Source organism: Panulirus ornatus, chromosome 32 (genome assembly GCF_036320965.1).
Source record: "Panulirus ornatus isolate Po-2019 chromosome 32, ASM3632096v1, whole genome shotgun sequence".
NCBI lineage: Eukaryota > Metazoa > Arthropoda > Malacostraca > Decapoda > Palinuridae > Panulirus > Panulirus ornatus.
The window spans coordinates 19,749,068-19,770,797 of record NC_092255.1 but is presented as its reverse complement, the minus strand read 5'-3'; the positions used below and the strand labels follow the sequence as shown (position 1 = coordinate 19,770,797).

The following is a 21,730-nucleotide window of genomic DNA, read 5'->3' as shown; positions in this document are numbered from 1 at the left end:
TATGCGTGGCGGCAGAAGGGTGAACGCTAGACACACTGATCCAGACCCAAGAAAATTATGGCAATATCGGCCGATAATATCATTTCGTAGAGATTATTTATTTTTTTTTTGGATTACATTTGAGTTATTTCTTAGATTATTTTTGGATTATTTTTGGATTATTTTAAGCCTTGTGTGATCAAGTTCTGCTGTGTATTTTTGATTCTTTTTTTTTCCCAGTTCTCAGCACGGTCGGTGTTTCCCCCAGTTCTCAGCAAGGTCGGTGTTTCCCCAGTTCTCAGCACGGTCGGTGTTTCCCCAGTTCTAAGCACGGTAGGTGTGAGCTTGCGTTCCCGGGGCTGTGGGCGGCATATAGGTACAAGGAGGGTGTCAGCGTAAGGAGGGAAGGGGAAGCCCGTGGCTGAGCCGGGCTGGGTGAGTCGTCCAGGGTCATGGTCGCACCTCTCACGCCGCCGCATTGCTCAAGGTAACTAATCGCTCAGGCAAATTGCCTGTCTACACACACACACACACACACACACACACACACACACACACACACTCACACGCTGCTTCCCGAGTGTGTGTTTTTGTGTGTGTGTGTGTGTGTGTGTCTGTGTGTGTGTGGCCTGTGTGGAGTTATTTAACCGACCTCCAGCACGGCTATACGGCCCTTGAGCACGACTGCGTGAGGACCAGCGCTTGACGGACCCTCAAAAGGAGTTTAAGATCGAAGACTCTGGTTGACCCAAGTGGTTGATCTTAAGATCCTACACCCTCGTAGTGTATCGAGTTTACTGGTTCCCTTCGTTGGCGTCCGTCGGGCTACGTTACCGTGTCCCGTAGGTTACGGTACGCGTGACTCGCCCGTGACTGAGTCACGTTACCTCAGCTCACGCCAGAGCCCAGGAGGAGGTGGCGGAGGAGGAGGCGCAGGCGGAGGAGGGGCCAAGCCAGCCTCACCGTGTGTCCTGACCGTGTGTGTGTGTGTGTGTGTGTGTGTGTGTGTGTGTGTGTGTGTCTCACACAGTCCAGGACGTAGATCTGCTCAACCAGGGATGGCCTCCAGTGCCTCTCCCTGCCACACTGCTGCAGTGATGTCACGGGGTGTCTTTTCCCCCGAGATGGGAAGGAGATGCAGCACACACCATGAAGCATTCACATTTTGTATCCTATGCAATGTGATGATGATAAGGACTTCTTGTCTTGTTCTTATCTTAGATGTTGTCTTGTTCTTATCTTAGATGTACGGATTTGCTATTCCCCTCATCCCTCCTCCTTTGGGATTGAAGAGCCGTGTCCAGTCCACTGTGAGTACAGATGTTGAAGCTGACCATTGGCGTCATTGATCACTGCTGTGGTATGTCTGTGTTTGAGGGGGTGACTGCCCAGACCACACCACACAGACAGACCCTGCCTCCCCCTCCGCGCACTCTCCCTCCCCTCCTCACTCCCTCACAACCCTCTACGCCACACAGACCCCCCTCACAACCCTCTACTCCACACAGACCCACTTCACAACCCTCTACGCCACACAGACCCCCCTCACAACCCTCTACGCCACACAGACCCCCCTCACAACCCTCTACTCCACACAGACCCACCTCACAACCCTCTACTCCACACAGACCCCCCTCACAACCCTCTACGCCACACAGACCCCCCTCACAACCCTCTACTCCACACAGACCCACCTCACAACCCTCTACTCCACACAGACCCACCTCACAACCCTCTACCCCTGAGACCAAACTCAGTAAAAACTACGGCATGCCAAGGTCGCGCCGTAGCGCAATTATGGCCTTGCTGACGTCATTCGCTGCTGCGTCGGAGTGAAAGACAGACAGACAGACGTACGGACACCGGTACTGTACTCCCTTCCCCCCCGGCTTTTACCCCCCTCTCTCTCTCTCTCTCTCTCTCACACACACACACACACACACACACACACACACACACACACACACACACCTTCACGTTTTGCGTAGCGATCAGTAAATGCGTCAAAGATGTGATGAGTTCGTCACAGTCGAGTCTGGAGGATGGATTGATGTATATGTATTGGTCAGACAGCCGGCGTCGTCGGGGGGGGGGGGGGTGAGAGGGTCAGCAGGTGTGTGTGTGTGTGTGTGTGGGTCAGAGGTAAGGTCTGGAGGACCTCCTGTGAGTCAGCAGGTGTGTGTGTGTGTGTGTGTATGTGTGTGGGTCAGAGGTAAGGTCTTGAGGACCTCCTGTGAGTCAGCATGTGTGTGTGTGGGTCAGAGGTAAGGTCTCGAGGACGTCTTGTGAGTCAGCTGGTGTGTGTGTGTGTGTGCGAGGGTCAGAGGTAAGGTCTGGAGGACCTCCTGTGAGTCAGCATGTGTGTGTGTGGGTCAGAGGTAAGGTCTGGAGGACCTCCAGTGAGTCAGCAGGTAAGTTCTCGAGGACGTCCCATGACCTCGACCTAGTGATAGGCAGGTGTACGTACAAGCACGAGGAAATTCCATTCTTCCAGTTTTCCGTATAGCGACATGGGTAAGTCCGGCGGTGATAACGACTGGGTTTCCTGTCGTAGGGGGAGACCACAAGTGACTCACTTTTGGCCTGGAGGAAAACAAAGAATGCCCACTTCATGTGGCCACCTCATGTGGCCACCTCATGTCCTCATGTGGCCCCCTCATGTCCCCTAAAGATTTTATAAGAAAAAATGTCACATTACATTTTTTTATGTAATTTTTGTTTGTTGGGTGGGCCCCCACCCGGTTGCCCCCCTCCCCATATATATATATATATATATATATATATATATATATATATATATATATATATATATATATATATATATATATATATATATATCCCTGGGGATAGGGGAGAAAGAATACTTCCCACGTATTCCCTGCGTGTCGTAGAAGGCGACTAAAAGGGGAGGGAGCGGGTGGCTGGAAATCCTCCCCTCTCGTTTTTTTTTTTTATTTTCCAAAAGAAGGAACAGAGAAGGGGGCCAGGTGAGGATTTTCCCTCCAAGGCCCAGTCCTCTGTTCTTAACGCTACCTCGCAAACGCGGGAAATGGCGAATAGTATGAAAAAAAAAAAAAAAAAAAAAAAAAAAATATATATATATATATATATATATATATATATATATATTATATATATATATAATTTACATAGCCTCAGGAGTATTTTGTAAGGTGGGGGGTCGGAGGTGTTCTTCACCTTCAAAGTTGCGCTACAATCAGTACCAGGGAGAGGGTGAACTCCTGAAGAGTTGAGAAGTGATTCCTTTGACGACGCTGTTGCCTGCCACTTATTCGTTACTTTTTTTTCCTTCATTTGTGTTACAATCACTTATATAGGCCGCGTCCCATAACGCCACACGCACACACACACACACACACACACACACACACACACACACACTTACCCGGACCATAGCATGTGAACTGGCTGAGGAAACCTGAGTAACCTAACCACACAAGACTTAAACGTAAACACTGACCAAACGCACACGACATACATATTTCCCTCCCCAGGGGTAGAGGTATTATCACACAGGGGTCCGTCCACCCCACCTCGCGTGTGGTGCAACGTTGCTGCTGCCTGGAGATCACATGAGAAGAGAAATAAAAAAACACGTACCACATAAGGATGCACACACACACCACTCCACTCTCTCTCTCTCTCTCTCTCTCTCTCTCTCTCTCTCTCTCTCTCTCTCACACACACACACACACACACCAGCACTCTACCATGTGCAACATGGAAGAAAAAAAAAGGTGTATATAATCCAAATTACGCCATGCCCAAGCACGAGGGATTACTGCGAGAGGTAACGAGTTACGTTCTTGAGAGAGGTAACGAGTTACGTTCTTGGGAGAGGTAACGAGTTACGATCTTGAGAGAGGTAACGAGTTACGTTCTTGGGAGAGGTAACGAGTTACGTTCTTGGGAGAGGTAACGAGTTACGATCTTGGGAGCGGGCCACCATAAACGGCAGACAGAATGCGGAAGAGAGAGACCTTAAGTTTCTCCCTGACATAAGATGGTTGATGATGGGAACAAATTACGAAGGAAAATGACTCTTATCTGTATCTACAACGCGTCATGAGGGATCACGTGTGTGTGTGTGTGTGTGTGTGTGTGTGTGTGTGTGTGTGTATGTGTGTGTATGTGTGTGTGTGTGTGTGTGTGTGTGTGTGTGTGTGTGTGTGTGTGTGTGTGTGTGTGTGTGTGTGTGTGCAGTCGCTGTTCGGTGAGGTATGCGCCAGATAATCTAATGGAGCAACGCCTGCTTGAAGCTTTGCTGTATTACTGTGTCCTTCACCTTATAGCCTGTGTGTACATGTATATAGCTATCTGGCTGGCTGGTTGGCTGGTTGGTTGGCTGGCTGGCTGGCTGGCTAGCTGGTTGGCTGGCTGGCTAGCTGGCTGGCTGGCTGGCTGGCTGGCTGGGAGACCGTACTTTTGATTCCGTTCGTCCGTGTTACAAACACGATGTATAAGAATCTTATTTTCTTTCCCTCCCTCCCTCGTGTTCCCGAGCAGCGCAGGTCTTGTTGCTGTGTGGCCAAGGCACACAGAGCAACGGCGCGGGTGGGATGTGTGGAGGACGTTTTACGACACCAGCCAGGGAGGAGGGTGTGAGGTGGGAGATGGCGGCCCGTTGGCTGGAGTCTTGTTACCACCCTGCCTCTCCCCTCCGTCAGTGTCACGCAGGTACTACCGCTCCCTGTCGCACTTCGTAAAGTCTTGTTACCACCCTGCTTCTCCCTCCGTCAGTGTCGCGCAGGTACTACCGCTCCCTGTCACACTTCGTAAAGTCTTGTTACCACCCTGCCTCTCCCCTCCGTCAGTGTCACGCACGTACTACCGCTCCCTGTCACACTTCGTAAAGTCTTGTTACCACCCTGCCTCTCCCCTCCGTCAGTGTCACGCAGGTACTACCGCTCCCTGTCACACTTCGTAACTCACAAAAAGCACTGCTGGTGTTTTTTTGGACCAAGATCACTGTTTCCCAGCGTCAGGACTCAACCCAGCATCACTGCCATGGACACTGTTTTCAAGGGATGTCATTGTTGACGGCCAGCGCTAACTGAACAGCACAAGTTGTGTTCGTTGTCTCTGTGTATGTTCCTCCCTGATGTAGGGAGGGGACGTGTGGCACAGGGAGGGACCAGCTGCCACAGGCACGGTTGTTGAATGGGCTGAGCCTTGTGGACCGGAAGCCCAAGGCTGCGCCACTTGCAGTAGCAGGGAAGTGTGGTAGAGCAGCGTCGTGGAGTATGAAGAGGGAAGGATGGCGTCCCATGTTAGGTAATGTAGGAGAGAGAGAGAGAGAGAATGTGAGTCACTGGGTAGCATGTAGCTAGATGGACCAGCCACTCCTTATACCCTCCCTCGCTCCTTCCCTCCCTCCTTCCCCTCCCTCCTGTTGACTAACTCCTGACCGATCGCGGGAGGGTACTTTCACCTTTGACCTCTGCTGCCCGTCCTACCACTGGGTCATGGCCGGCAGGGAATGATGGAGCCTGACTCATGGAAGTATTGAATATTCAGAGGTTCAGTGTTGAGGACCGGGAGGAAATTTTTTTTGAGCCTCGCTCGTGTTGACAACGCTGGTGTCGTCAGCGTCGCTCGATGGTGCGAATGACGTCAGGAGAGGTCAGCAGAGGTCACGGTACTGGAGGGTCATCTGCGTTGTGAGCAGTTTGTGGTTTGCTGGGTCTACAGTGTTGTTGTGAGGCGTCTGTGTGGTGTGTGTGGAGGGAGGAGGGCAGTGTGGGGTGTGTGTGTGAAGGGAGGAGGAGGGCAGTGTGGGGTGTGTGTGTGAAGGGAGGAGGAGGGCAGTGTGTGTGTGTGTGTGTGTGTGTGTGTGTGTGTGTGTGTGTGTTGGGTCGACACCAAGATAGATGGATGGCGTCCCTCACGGGAGATCCTCTCCTGCCAACAGTTGGCACCACTCCTGCCACCACCCATCACTCGCTCACTCACCTGCCAACACTTGGTAACTCCTGCCACCACCACCACCCATCAGTCTCTCACTCCGTACTCACCAGTTGTCTTGCCAGTTGGCCTCTCATTACCCTCCAGTTAGTAAGGGAGAAGTCAATCAGTCAGTCAGTCAGTCACCCAGTCAGTCAACCTACAAGCAGGTGGAGCCAGTATGTGTGTGTGTGTGTGTGTGTGTGTGTGTGTGTGTGTGTAGCGCCCTCCCACATTCCGGTGTGGTAGGGCAAAGGTGGGGGCGCGCGCGACAGAATTAGCTCTGTGTCCTGCCTGCCTGCCTGCTGGTGCACACCGGGGCTAATATCCCTGGCCCGGATTCGATCTCTCCCCCCCATCCATCCTCCCTTGAGCTGGGACCTTGGCCTTGCGCGTGACGTGACGACCACCACCTCCACCACCACCATCTATCTATCTCCTCCTGTTGCTGCCAGCCATGCCTCCCCCGTGACTCACGCCCCCCCCCCTCACACACATCCCCCCTCACACCCTCCCTCACCCTTCACCCCCGCTCTCCCTTACCGGCAGACGGCCTTGGAGTGGCAACGGTATGCTGCAGTGTCGGGGGTCTGGTGACACGGGGCAGTGTCAGGGTCTGGTGACGCGGGGTAGTGTCGGGGGTTTAGTGACACGAGGCAGTGTCAGGGTCTGGTGACGCGGGGTAGTGTCGTGGTCTAGTGGCATGGGGCAGTGTTGGGGTCGTGACACGGAGGGGCAGTGTCGGGGTCTGGTGACACGGGGCAGCGTCGGAGGTCTGGTAACACGGGGCAGTGTCGGGGTCTGGTGACGCGGGGTAGTGTTGGGGGCTTAGTGACACGGGGCAGTGTTGGGGTCTTGTGACACAGGGCAGTGTGGTGGGTCTGGTGATACGGGGCAGTGTCGGGGGTCTGGTGACACGAAGGGGCAGTGTCGGGGTCTGGTTGCGCGGGGCAGTGTCGGGGTCTGGTGACACGGAGGGGCAGGGTCAGGTGTCTGGTGATACGGAGGGGCAGTGTCGGGGGTCTGGTGACACGGGGCAGCGTCGGAGGTCTGGTGGCATGGGGCAGTGTGGGGGTCTAGTGACACGGGGCAGCGTCGGAGGTCTGGTGGCATGGGGCAGTGTGGGGGGTCTAGTGACACGGGGCAGTGTCGGGGGTCTGGTGACACGGGGCATTGTTGGGGTCTAGTGACACGGAGGGGTGGTGTCGGGGTCTAGTGTCACGGGGCAGTGTTGGGGGTTGGTCTGGTGTCACGGGTGGTGGTGGTAGTATGGAAAGTCTTGCTAGTGGGGTGGCTGGTGGTCGCTCCACCACCTCCCCTCTCCCTCTCCTGCCGTCGTCACAACATACTTGAACCCAAGACCTTCCACTGTAAACACTGAGGGTGACACGTGGGTCTTGTTGCTGCCCGTGTGACACACACACACACACACACACACACACACACACACACACACACACACACACACACACACACACACACGGTCGTGTAGGACAGGGACTAAATGTTTTCCCCCATACTCGTGATCTTGTGCCTTGGGTGCTGCTGGCTGCGTGGGTGTTGAGGTCTGGAGCAAGTCGCATGTCTCGTGGGCCTGGCTGGAGTCGTATGTCTCGTGGGCCTGGCTGAAGACGCATGTCTCGTGGGCCTGGCTGAAGACGCATGTCTCGTGGGCCTGGCTGGAGTCGCATGTCTCGTGGGCCTGGCTGGAGTCGCATGTCTCGTGGGCCTGGCTGTGTCTGGCAGGGCTCCCCTGCATCACTGAGCTCTCCTTCATCACAGTCACACGGTTAGTACCACCCTTCACCACGGCGGTACGACCATCTTATTCCCAAGGGGTCTGGTCGTGGCCGTCGTGCTCCCCCCCGCTGGTCGTGGCCGTCGTGCTCCCCCCAGCTGGTCGTGGCCGTCGTGCTCTCCCCAGCTGGTCGTGGCCGTCGTGCTCCCCCCCCCCCCGCTGGTCGTGGCCGTCGTGTTCCCCCCTCGCTGGTCGTGGCCGTCGTGCTCCCCCCCGCTGGTCGTGGCGCCGCGCTCCTCAAGGTTAAGGTGACCCATAGCGTTATGCAGAGACGAATATATATATATATATATATATACATGTTTTGGCAGTGGGGAGAACACACGTCCTCAGTGCCGGCAGCCCGCCTGCTCGCTCGCCCGGCCACGGACGGCGGCGGGTATAGCTTTGAGAAGAGGATGCCACGCGCGTGAGGCAACACAGGGACACACTGCAGATGTACAGCTGAGGTGTGAGGGGCTGTGGGATGTACGACTGTTGGCAGGTCACAGAGGGAGAGGCAGACAGCTCCCACTCAGCACTCGCAGGGAGAAGGTCAATTGTTCGTTCATGTTTACACCAAAGTTTGATATCGGGGGACGCATGGACGGAGTGGGAAATAGAGAGTAGAATCATAGGAAATAGATAGTAGAATCATAGGAAATAGATAGTAGAATCATAGGAAATAGATTGTAGAATCATAGGAAATAGATTGTAGAATCATAGGAAATAGATTGTAGAATTGTAGGAAATAGATTGTAGAATCATAGGAAATAGATTGTAGAATTAGAGCCATACAGACAGTAGACCACAACGCCTTATCTAGCGTTGGGTAAGAGCGTTAACGTGCGGCATTGAGTTACGTTCGGCGTCGTAGGACCGTCTTGAAGCCAGGCGTGGCACGTCGGTGAGAGGCGAGGAGGTGTGTTACGGGAGTAGCAGCAAGGGGAGATGGGGTAAAGGTGGTGGCCCGGGTGTGGCAGGAACAGAGAGAGAGAGAGAGAGAGAGAGAGAGAGTCTGTTGAATGACGACTTTATTTTAGAAGTGATGTTTGAGGGCGGAGTTGGGAGCTCGCTCGGGGGAGAAACAAGTTATGCGTCTCGCTGCTAAGAACGGGAGGGTGTGCTGGAATGAATGGCTTATGTGTTGCGCCCTGGATTGTGTAACACTCGTGTTTAAGAAACGACATATTACCATCTCGAGCTTGTGGGGCGTGTGTGTGTGTGTGTGTGTGTGTCACGTGATGTAGGTAGATGGTCGAGGAGATAGAGGGAGGGTCTTTGCAAAGGTAAAGGGAAATGGGGTTGCTCGCGTGTCGTTTTTAGGGGGGGGGTTAGACAAGACTCGTGCAGACTGCAACACTTGGGTAGAACCCGGGAGGTGTATGTGTGGGGGATGGGTTGTATCCACCTCACATCTCAATCTCAAACCTCTCCTAGACACCCTCCTTCCCCCCCACCTCCCACAACCTCCCTTCCATTTTCGCTTGTTAACTGTACGTTTGCCACTGTGTGTGTGTGTGTGTGTGTGTGTGTGTGTGTGTGTGTGTGTGTGTGTTCGTAGTGTATCGTACACGCTCGTCTGTTGTTGTCAAGTCCTGCCTCTCGTAACGTACCTGATACATAGACACTGTATATCACCTCTGTTCGTTTTTATTTTGACACATACGTATGTACAGTTCTGATTTAACGTAACGTTCATCAAGGCGATGCAATGAATGAAATATAACCACTGGGTTGAAATATAACCACTGGGTTGAAATATAACCACTGGGTTGAAATATAACCACTGGGTTGAAATATAACCACTGGGTTTAACTGTCTTGACTCGTGTTAATAAGATTTTTCTTCTAAGTGAAGATTGAGTCAGTAAAGTAGAATGTAAACAGACGTTGTGTTGAACAGGAGGAACGCTGGTACGCCACCAGTGCTTTGTTGACATTGTGGGAGAGGGAGGGGCAAAGGAGGAGGAGGGACCTGCCTGCTGCTGCTGCTGCCACGTCATGAGCTCTCATGACCAGCACGTGCCACGACTTTCGTGACCAACGCGTGCCACGACTTTCGTGACCAACACGTGCCACGTGAGGGCCGGACCCACGAACACTGCGTGTCGTCATCTTACGAGACACGACAGAGTACGTCTGGACGACCCCCCCCCCCCCCCGCGGTGTGATGGCACGACCTCTCTGACCTGACCCATAGAATGGGGGGTCTAACGCACACCTGAGGGGTCGTTATGTCGTCCTCAAGAGATTCGTGCCTTCGTGTTTCGTCATTCGTTAAGGTCATAGAAATACACTAAGATGATCATGTATGTTCGTTCATTATTTTTCAGGTGGGGAGTGAGGGAGTGAGTGAGAGTGATGGAGGGAGTGAGTGAGAGTGATGAAGGGAGTGAGTGAGGGAGGGAGTGACTGACTGAGTGAGAGTGATGGAGGGAGGGAGTGAGTGAGTGAGGGAGTGAGTGAGAGTGATGGAGGGAGGGAGTGAGTGAGTGATGGAGGGAGTGAGTGAGAGTGATGAAGGGAGTGAGTGAGGGAGGGAGTGAGTGACTGAGTGAGAGTGATGGAGGGAGGGAGTGAGTGAGAGTGATGGAGGGAGTGAGTGAGAGTCATGGAGGGAGGGAGTGAGTGAGAGTGATGGAGGGAGGGAGTGAGTGAGTGATGGAGGGAGTGAGTGAGAGTGATGAAGGGAGTGAGTGAGGGAGGGAGTGACTGACTGAGTGAGAGTGATGGAGGGAGAGGGAGTGAGTGATGAAGGGAGTGAGGGAGGGAGGAAGTGAGTGAGTGAGTGAGGGAGGAAGTGAGTGAGGGAGGCTCCTGACCCAAATATAAGACAGTGGTAGTTAGGTGTAAGGTAACACAGTGGCCCCCCCCCCCCCCACTGGTGTGGGTAATCCGTCACGTGAGATGTGACGAACCTGTTCCACACACACACACACACACACACACACACACACACACACACCTCGTAACACAACCTTCTTCTCTACACCCCCAACCCCCCTTCCTCAACACCCCCACACTATCATATCAACACTAGAAAAAAAAAAAACCATGTATTAACTTAAAAGAAAATGTATGATCCGTAATATTTGACCAGCCCACTCTTAAGATGATGATAATGATGATGATTTTTGATATGTAAGTAATTGGGTCCGTGGCAGTCACTGATATGTATTTGACTGGTTTTATTGCGTATGGACGAACCTTTGAGGTTTGCCCATGGCCAACAGAATGGTGTGGCGGCATCCAAAGATGGAGGGAGGGAGTGAGTGAGTGATGGAGGGAGTGAGTGAGAGTGATGAAGGGAGTGAGTGAGGGAGGGAGTGACTGACTGAGTGAGAGTGATGGAGGGAGAGGGAGTGAGTGATGAAGGGAGTGAGGGAGGGAGGAAGTGAGTGAGTGAGTGAGGGAGGAAGTGAGTGAGGGAGGCTCCTGACCCAAATATAAGACAGTGGTAGTTAGGTGTAAGGTAACACAGTGGCCCCCCCCCCCCCACTGGTGTGGGTAATCCGTTACGTGAGATGTGACGAACCTGTTCCACACACACACACACACACACACACACACCTCGTAACACAACCTTCTTCTCTACACCCCCAACCCCCCTTCCTCAACACCCCCACACTATCATATCAACACTAGAAAAAAAAAAAACCCTGTATTAACTTAAAAGAAAATGTATGATCCGTTACATTTGAGCACCCACTCTTAAGATGATGATAATGATGATGATTTTTGATATGTAAGTAATTGGGTCCGTGGCAGTCACTGATATGTATTTGACTTGTTTTATTGCGTATGGACGAACCTTTGAGGTTTGCCCATGGCCAAGAGAATGGTGTGGCGGCATCCAAAGATAAATAGAGGGATATTGAAGGTTTATAATCTAAATCCCCTGTGGCGGCGCCGAAGGCCAATACATGGGGGGAGGGGGACAGCGGCATCCAGAGGGAGAGAGAGAAAGACTCTTAGACTCATTTGGTCTCTAGTGCTGAAGACGGGTCACCTTTCCAGGGAGTCTAGTCTTCGTGGAGTCTAGTCTTCGTGGAGTCTAGTCTTCGTGGAGTCTAGTCTTCGTGGAGTCTAGTCTCCAGGGAGTCCAGTCTCCAGAGAGTCCATTCTCCAGGGAGTCTAGTCTCCAGGGAGTTTAGTCTTCAGGAAGTGTAGTCTCCAGGGAGTCTAGTCTTCAGCCAAGACGACGGTGCAGGTCAGGTTGTAACCTTTTGATACGGTGACGTAATCCATCCTGACTCATCCCCGACCGGTTTGCCTGACTCACCCCAGTACCTGGCTGGGACTCACCTCACCTTACCCACCTACCTGGCCTCTCTCTCTCTCTCTCTCTCTCTCTCTCTCTCTCTCTCTCTCTCTCTCTCTCCTGGCCAGGTACTCATTGGAAATACTCATGAAACTCACCTCACCTTACCCACCCCACCTACCTGGCCTGACTCTCTCTCTCTCTCTCTCTCTCTCTCTCTCTCTCTGTGGCCAGGTACTCATTGGCCAGGTACTCATTGGAAATACTCATGAAACTCACCTCACCTTACCCACCCTACCTACCTGGCCTGACTCTCTCTCTCTCTCTCTCTCTCTCTCTCTCTCTCTCTCTCTCTCTCTCTCTCTCTCTCTCTCTCTCTCTCTGTGGCCAGGTACTCATTGGAAATACTCATGAATTCACGCGACCCTTTTCTCAAAAAGGTTGACTCATGAATTCTCACTGGGTTGGTTGATGCTAAATGGATGAACAGAATATTTCATGGTCAGGTCTTGGAGTCAGTTCATCGTAATGGACATGACTTCCCCGAGTGAGTCAGGTGCACTCGTGTCACCCCTCTGGCCCGACTTGCTACTCACTCGACTGTCCTCCCGTCCACTCGCTGAGTGGACGGGAGGACAGTCGTTTACCACACTCACCTGGTCACGAGTGAGCCCACTGATCCGTACTGACTCACACGATTGCCTCACTCAACGACTCATTGACTCACACGATTGCCTCACTCAGCGACTCATTAACTCACACACGATTGCCTCACTCAGCGACTCATTAACTCACACACGATTGCCTCACTCAGCGACTCATTAACTCACACACGATTGCCTCACTCAGCAACTCATTAACTCACACGATTGCCTCACTCAGCGACTCATTAACTCACACGATTGCCTCACTCAGCGACTCATTAACTCACACGATTGCCTCACTCAGCGACTCGTTAACTCACACGATTGCCTCACTCAGTGACTTACCAGTCTGTGTGTGACTTGACTCACCTGGCTGGATGGACTCACCTGACCATTCCAGTCCGCCCCTCGCCATGACTCATGCATGAGTCTCGCTTAAAAGACACTGAGTCATGAATTATGAGGAAAATCATTGACGTGGTGTATATGTCCTTCATGCTCTGGCGGAGGGTGTAAAGTACACTTATTTCACACCAGTTTGTAAAGTACACTTATTTCACGTCAAGATATTTAAGTACACTTAATCCACGCCATGTGGACAGACCACATGCACTTATATATGAAGTTTGGTTCCCTAGAGTTAGACGTAGAGGGTCAGGTCACCAGACCTTGGTCCTCAGGTCACCCACCACCCAGGTCACCAGTCACCATACCCTGGGTCCTCAGGTCACCCAGGTCACCAGTCACCATACCCTGGGTCCTCAGGTCACACACCACCCAGGTCACCAGTCACCATACCCTGGGTCCTCAGGTCACACACCACCCAGGTCACCAGTCACCATACCCTGTGTCCTCAGGTCACACACCACCCAGGTCACCAGTCACCATACCCTGGGTCCTCAGGTCACACACCACCCAGGTCACCAGTCACCATACCCTGGGTCCTCAGGTCACACACCACCCAGGTCACCAGTCACCATACCCTGGGTCCTCAGGTCACCCACCACCCAGGTCACCAGTCACCATACCCTGGGTCCTCAGGTCACCAGTCACCATACCCTGGGTCCTCAGGTCACCCAGGTCACCAGTCACCATACCCTGGGTCCTCAGGTCACCCAGGTCACCAGTCACCATACCCTGGGTCCTCAGGTCACCCAGGTCACCAGTCACCATACCCTGGGTCCTCAGGTCACCCAGGTCACCAGTCACCATACCCTGGGTCCTCAGGTCACCCAGGTCACCAGTCACCATACCCTGGGTCCTCAGGTCACCCAGGTCACCAGTCACCATACCCTGGGTCCTCAGGTCACACACCACCCAGGTCACCAGTCACCATACCCTGGGTCCTCAGGTCACACACCACCCAGGTCACCAGTCACCATACCCTGGGTCCTCAGGTCACACACCACCCAGGTCACCAGTCACCATACCCTGGGTCCTCAGGTCACACACCACCCAGGTCACCAGTCACCATACCCTGGGTCCTCAGGTCACACACCACCCAGGTCACCAGTCACCATACCCTGGGTCCTCAGGTCACACACCACCCAGGTCACCAGTCACCATACCCTGGGTCCTCAGGTCACCCACCACCCAGGTCACCAGTCACCATACCCTGGGTCCTCAGGTCACACACCACCCAGGTCACCAGTCACCATACCCTGGGTCCTCAGGTCACCCACCACCCAGGTCACCAGTCACCATACCCTGGGTCCTCAGGTCACCCAGGTCACCAGTCACCATACCCTGGGTCCTCAGGTCACACACCACCCAGGTCACCAGTCACCATACCCTGGGTCCTCAGGTCACACACCACCCAGGTCACCAGTCACCATACCCTGGATCCTCAGGTCACACACCACCCAGGTCACCAGTCACCATACCCTGGGTCCTCAGGTCACCCACCACCCAGGTCACCAGTCACCATACCCTGGGTCCTCAGGTCACACACCACCCAGGTCACCGGTCACCATACCCTGGGTCCTCAGGTCACCCACCACCCAGGTCACCAGTCACCATACCCTGGGTCCTCAGGTCACCCACCACCCAGGTCACCAGTCACCATACCCTGGGTCCTCAGGTCACACACCACCCAGGTCACCAGTCACCATACCCTGGGTCCTCAGGTCACACACCACCCAGGTCACCAGTCACCATACCCTGGGTCCTCAGGTCACCCACCACCCAGGTCACCAGTCACCATACCCTGGGGGTTTTCATATTCTGAATTTTTACTACTGCACATTTAATTCTTTTGAGCCATTTTACAGCAAGAAACTGATGAATTGGTGTTAACGGGTCACATGATCCATGTTCTTCCCCCCAGGGTGTCCATGTTCTTCCCCCAGGGTGTCCATGTTCTTCCCCCCCCAGGGTGTCCCTGGCTGTGAGGCTGCACCTTAATGGCCCGGATGGAAGGCAGGTGGGTTGGGCTGCCCCGTGGTGATGGCCGGCCCCATGGGAGGTGTGGCGGCCCAACCTGTGCTCCACCACCTGGGTGTGTGACCCACGCCCCACCCTGGGGGCAGGGAGTCCCCCTTGGTGCCGCTGCTGCTGTTCTTATCAAGGAACTCTCTCTCTCTCTCTCTCTCTCTCTCTCTCTCTCTCTCTCTCTCTCTCTCTCTCTCTCTCTCTCTCTCTCTCTCTCTCTCTCTCTCTCTCGTACTGGTTTTATTGTCTCTTCCCTGTTTTGCTCGTTTAAACCCTTGACCTCTGAGTTACGACCCTTGGACATGAGGTAGTAATGACCCTCGAACCTGTTGGGACGACCTTCGAACACGATGGGACGACCTTCGAACACGATGGGACGACCTTCGAACACGATGGGACGACCCTCGAACACGTTGGGACGACCTTAGAACACGATGGGACGACCTTCGAACACGATGGGACGACCCTTGGACCACGACGGTGCCGTCCTTGAGCAAGACGGTACGACCCTCGGGTTATGATAACCTGGTCTTTGACCCGACCACCCCCCCTGAGGGTCAGCTCAGAGTGTGGACGATCAACCAACCCCCCACCCACAAGGGGTCGTGCTCAGGGCGTCGTACCGTCGTCCTCGAGGGAGGTGGGGGCTCAAACGACTATTATGTCGGATGCCGAAGATGACGTCTTCTGCGAGGATCTTGCTTGGCCTTGCCGTGATGTCGCGAAGACCAGCGACCACATTTCCCTCATTACCGTGTGTACCAGTTTTGTGTCTGGCAAGTGTACACCGTCGTGTTCCCTCTCTCTCACGTTGTCCTCACCCGTCGATGGTGTAGCTAGCGAGGGTCTGCGGGGGGTGGTCCGCCAGTGTTAGCTGGGTGTGTCACCTACGCCTCGCCTCACCTCCCGCCCGCTTCCCCCCAGCAGGAGGTTGTTGCCATATGGCAGGATTTATACGTGTGTGTGGTGAGCATGGCATGGCAACCACGCCTGGTGCATAGTGGCTGGTCTGGTCTGGTCTGATCGAGCGCAAGGGGCTTGGTCGACCGACTCCCTCATCCTGGTTGACTTTAAGACCACTCGGTCGTTTTGTGGCAACATTTGATACACACTGACTGAAAGGAGGGGATGAAATGATGAGAAGAGTGGAACTTGACAGCCACTGAAGTGCTGGCTCACTGCTCCAGCAGTCAACTCACCCCATTCAGACACCCATCATGTGGGCAGTACCAGTTTTCCCTGAGGCATGTAACCCAACCACCCGGGTCGTTACCACACGACCGTACAACTGGTTTATATCGTAGGGTGAGGAAGATGGGGAGTCCTGTTTATATCGTAGGGTGAGGAAGATGGGGAGTCCTGTTTATATCGTAGGGTGAGGAAGATGGGGAGTCTATTGTGGTAACTAGAGCTGTGGAGATGGTTGTTGACGTCCCACTAGGGCAGGCGATGCTTCCCCCTGGAGCAAGACTCGCCACTGGCAAACTCCACTGTGCTCACGAGGGATATTGTCGCTGGTCGTGACATATCATTAGGTGTACAAACTCAACGGACTGGGAGAAAGAGCGTGGTGAGTACGTGGATAGATCTCGATGATTAACATTGTGAAATGAATGTATTTTCTTGACGTAAAGTTTAGGGTGGTTATAGCCTTCATCCCAGAACTGAACCCTCCATACGTGTGTGTGTGTGTGTGTGTGTGTGACCCAAGCTGACCAGTCCGGCACGCCTCACACCAGGCTCTTCACCCCTCGCAGCCCTGCCCAGCCCTGCTGGTGCCCCCGGCCCTCACTGCATCAATATACATCGCTACCCACACTGCCCCCATCGCCCCTTCTGCTCCACACCGCCGCTCACTACGTGGCCCACACTCCCCCAGGGGGACCATCACCAGGGCACTAAGCCTCCCACACTCTCTCCAGGAGCCCTTCTGCAACCTCTCATACTCACCAGGTGTCCTTCGGATTCTTGTGCTCACGAGTTGGGGCCCTTCTCAGGTTCTCACACTTACCAGGGCCCTCCCTCAGCCTCTCATACTCACGGGGGGCGGGGCCCCCCACTCAGCCTCTCGCACTCACCAGGGCCATCAGTCTTTTGCTCTTGCCCTCCGTCAGTCAGCCTTCCATCTCGATCGTGGGTCCTCACCAGGGGGCGGGGGCCCGGTGCCACTCACACCCACCGTGAGGGTCCATCTTTAGGGCCCTCGGCCTCCCGCACCCACCAGTGTGTTCTTCCCCCAGGGCCCTTGTGCCGCCCCTCTGCACTTACCACTCCGCCTCCCACTCTTCCACTAGTTCCACCACTCACTCACTCACTCACTCACTCATTTTCCCCTCTTGCCATCTCGCCCACACACTCCCACAGCTTCGCGCGCCCCCACACACACACACTCTCTAGCCCCGCGCCCTGGGGCCGGACACAGGAGGGGGTTTGTGTGGGTCCCGAACTTCTCCCCCCCCCCCATCCTTGATCACCACAGATCTCCGCCCTTCTGATACGTCGGATAACCACCACTGAGGAAGTAGTGTCTGACGGTGGCGTCCCAGCGGGGGGGTCTCCTCACTGATATTCGGTATCAGGTATCGCCACACAGACCCCACACCTCCACACCCCCACACCGTCACCATGTCCTCCCACCGACCGTCACCTCCCCCCTCCTCCCTCTCCCAAGGTTAACGTCCCAGAGGGGAGGAGGGAGGAGGCCTTCGCCAGCCACGTCAGGTCACCCATGAGTGCCCGTGTGCCAAGGTCATTCCGGCCGTGGGTGACCTCCGTCAGCGACGGCAGGTCACCCACGAGCGCCCGTGTGCCAAGGCCAGCTAGACTCCAGGTCACCGGTGCGCTCGTGTGTGTGTGTGTGTGTGTGTGTGTGTGTGTGTGTGTGTGTGTGTGTGTGTGTGTGTGTAGGAGGCTCCGTAAGGTGAACTTGGATGTATTGAGAGCATCGGGGCGGGCGAGCAATGTGTGTGTGTGTGTGGGGCAGCCACTTACCAGTCATGCCAGCCAGGCAGCCACACACCCACATCCTGAGTGAAGACAACCACCTGTTGTTGACTCAGGAGACACACACACACACACACACACACACACACACACACACACACACACCTCATGACCTGAAACTGAAAAAAAAAGGTACTGTACCCTTCAGGAGGGATTGGCCTGCTGCAGGTCGTGAGGGAACCTCACACTGCCCCCGGGGGTTATGAGGAAGGCAGGATCTTCCAGGCTGGTGCTGGTTGGGGCCATTATGAGGATCTCCTCAGCCATGGCCCGGGTGTCGTCCCCTGGTGTATGGATGTCGCGATCCAGATTCATGGCAGAGTTGGGGGGTGTATGTGTGTGTGTGTGTGTGTGTGTGTGTGTGTGTGTGTGTGTGTGTGTGTGTGTTGCTGAGGGGAAGAGGGTGGAGGGGGGTAGATTATACCGCCCTGCTGTGGGGCGTTGGGGTAGGAGGAGGAGGTGGGTGGGGTTGTGCAGAGCACCTATGTCTACCACCCGGACCTGACTCACACACACACACACACACACACTCCAGGTTTCACTTTATTCCCACGCATGACTGACTGGAGGAGGAGGAGGGAGGGCTGTAACACCTGGTTCCCGCGGGGTGGAGGAGGGGAATGATGTGTGCACCGTGTTGGTACGGTGCGACGCCGCTGGTCAGACGAGACGTCGTGCCTTGCTGGCTGGAGTGGAGAGGGCGCGACACGACCTCGCCGTGATGTTGAGGGTGAGGTGGTGTGTCGTACCTGACCTCGAGGCAGTACGACCCTTTGAGTTACGATAGCGTAAGAGTCTTTAATCTGACGCTCCACGCCCTCCACCCCCTCCCCCTTACTTCAAAAGGGTTAGAGCAGAGACCGGACGATCGTAACTTAGGGGTCGTACCGTCGTACTCAAGGGGTCGTACCGTCGTGCTCAAGTTGTCCCACCGTCGTACTCAAAGGGTCGTACCGTCGTGCTCAAAGGGTCGTATCGTCGTACTAAAAGGGTCGTACCGTCGTGCTCAAAGGGTCGTACCGTCGTGTTCAAGTTGTCGCACCGTCGTACTCAAAGGGTCGTACCGTCGTGCTCAAGTTGTCGTACCGTCGTACTCAAAGGGTCGTACCGTCGTGCTCAAGTTGTCCCACCGTCGTACTCAAAGGGTCGTACCATCGTGCTCAAAGGGTCGTATCGTCGTACTCAAAGGGTCGTACCGTCGTGCTCAAAGGGTCGTATCGTCGTACTCAAAGGTTCGTACCGTCGTGCTCAAGTTGTCGCACCGTCGTACTCAGAGGGTCGTACCGTCGTGTTCAAGTTGTCGCACCGTCGTACTCAAAGGGTCGTACCGTCGTGCTCAAGTTGTCGCACCGTCGTACTCAAAGGGTCGTACCGTCGTGCTCAAGTTGTCGCACCGTCGTACTCAAAGGGTCGTACCGTCGTGCTCAAGTTGTCGCACCGTCGTACTCAGAGGGTCGTACCGTCGTGTTCAAGTTGTCGTACCGTCGTACTCAAAGGGTCGTACCGTCGTGTTCAAGTTGTCGCACCGTCGTACTCAAAGGGTCGTACCGTCGTGCTCAAGTTGTCGTACTCAAAGGGTCGTATCGTCTTGCTCAAGTTGTCGTACCGTCGTACTCAAAGGGTCGTACCGTCGTGTTCAAGTTGTCGCACCGTCGTACTCAAAGGGTCGTACCGTCGTGCTCAAGTTGTCGTACCGTCGTACTCAAAGGGTCGTACCGTCGTGTTCAAGTTGTCGCACCGTCGTACTCAAAGGGTCGTACCGTCGTGTTCAAGTTGTCGCACCGTCGTACTCAAAGGGTCGTACCGTCGTGCTCAAGTTGTCGCACCGTCGTACACAAAGGGTCGTACCGTCGTGCTCAAGTTGTCGCACCGTCGTACTCAAAGGGTCGTACCGTCGTGCTCAAGTTGTCGCACCGTCGTACTCAAAGGGTCGTACCGTCGTGCTCAAGTTGTCGCACCGTCGTACACAAAGGGTCGCAACATCGTGCACAGAGATCGCGCCGTCGTCCTTAAAGGTCGTACCGACGTACTCAGGGGCGCACCGTCGTATTCATCAGTCGTACCGTCGCACTGAAAAAAACAAATATGTATATACGGAAGACATATTGTAAGAAAAACCATTTTTAGGACCCAATTGACGTATTGTCGGTGACTTATTTCCAAGACTTAGTTTTAAGAAAAAATATTTTTACGACCCAATTTCAGTATTATCGCTGACTTATTTCCAAGACTTAATGTTAAGAAAAACCATTTTTACGACCCAATTTCAGTATTATCGCTGACTTATTTCCAAGACTTAATGTTAAGAAAAAATATTTTTACGACCCAATTTAAGTATTATTGATGACTTATTTCCACGAAAAGCCTCAATAGATTCGCTTTGGGAATACACGCTGGGGAACCTGCTGAAAGGTCTGACATGTTTGCGTACGTTGCCCTGGTGGTGAGGGAGGGCCAGGGCGGAGGTGAGACTTGCATCCACATGCTAAAAGAAGGTGGACCTCGACCAAGACCACAGTCGGTCACCAACACGGCTGCCTGCTGGATGTTCAGACCCGGTAAATATGTGGAGTACTGGTGACGGGGGAGGGTAGAGAGAGAGAGAGAGAGAGAGAGAGAGAGAGAGAGAGAGAGAGAGAGAGAGAGAGAGAGAGAGAGAGAGAGAGCCAGCGCGCCAGCCCCACCACCGCCGTGTGTGAGAGGGAGGGACCTGGGTGTTGACATGCCCAACCCCTCCGTGTGTGAGAGGGGGGACCTGGGTGTTGACATGCCCCAACCCCTCCGTGTGTGAGAGGGGGGACCTGGGTGTTGACATGCCCAACCCCTCCGTGTGTGAGAGGGGGGACCTGGGTGTTGACATGCCCCAACCCCTCCGTGTGTGAGAGGGACCTGGGTGTTGACATGCCCAACCCCTCCGTGTGTGAGAGGGGGGACCTGGGTGTTGACATGCCCCAACCCCTCCGTGTGTGAGAGGGACCTGGGTGTTGACATGCCCCAACCCCTCCGTGTGTGAGAGGGAGGGACCTGGGTGTTGACATGCCCCAACCCCTCCGTGTGTGAGAGGGAGGGACCTGGGTGTTGACATGCCCCAACCCCTCCGTGTGTGAGAGGGACCTGGGTGTTGACATGCCACAACCCCTCCGTGTGTGAGAGGGAGGGACCTGGGTGTTGACATTGCCCCAACCCCTCCATGTGTGAGAGGGACCTGGGTGTTGACATGCCCAACCCCTCCGTGTGTGAGAGGGAGGGACCTCCTGGGTGTAGACATGCCACAACCCCTCCGTGTGTGAGAGGGAGGGACCTCCTGGGTGTAGACATGCCACAACCCCTCCGTGTGTGAGAGGGAGGGACCTCCTGGGTGTAGACATGCCACAACCCCTCCATGTGTGAGAGGGAGGGACCTCCTGGGTGTAGACATGCCACAACCCCTCCATGTGTGAGAGGGAGGGACCTCCTGGGTGTAGACATGCCACAACCCCTCCGTGTGTGAGAGGGACCTCCTGGGTGTAGACATGCCACAACCCCTCCGTGTGTGAGAGGGACCTGGGTGTTGACATGCCCCAACCCCTCCGTGTGTGAGAGGGACCTCCTGGGTGTTGACATGCCCCAACCCATCCATGTGTGAGAGGGAGGGACCTCCTGGGTGTTGATATGCCCCAACCCCACCGTG

At 54.5% G+C, this 21,730-nt stretch overlaps 1 long non-coding RNA gene across 2 annotated transcripts in view; it reads left to right on the top strand.

Annotated features, from left to right (window-relative positions):
- LOC139759131 (uncharacterized) overlaps window positions 1–21,730 on the top strand; it is a 341,589-nt gene that overhangs the window by 85,635 nt on the left and 234,224 nt on the right. The window lies entirely within an intron of this gene.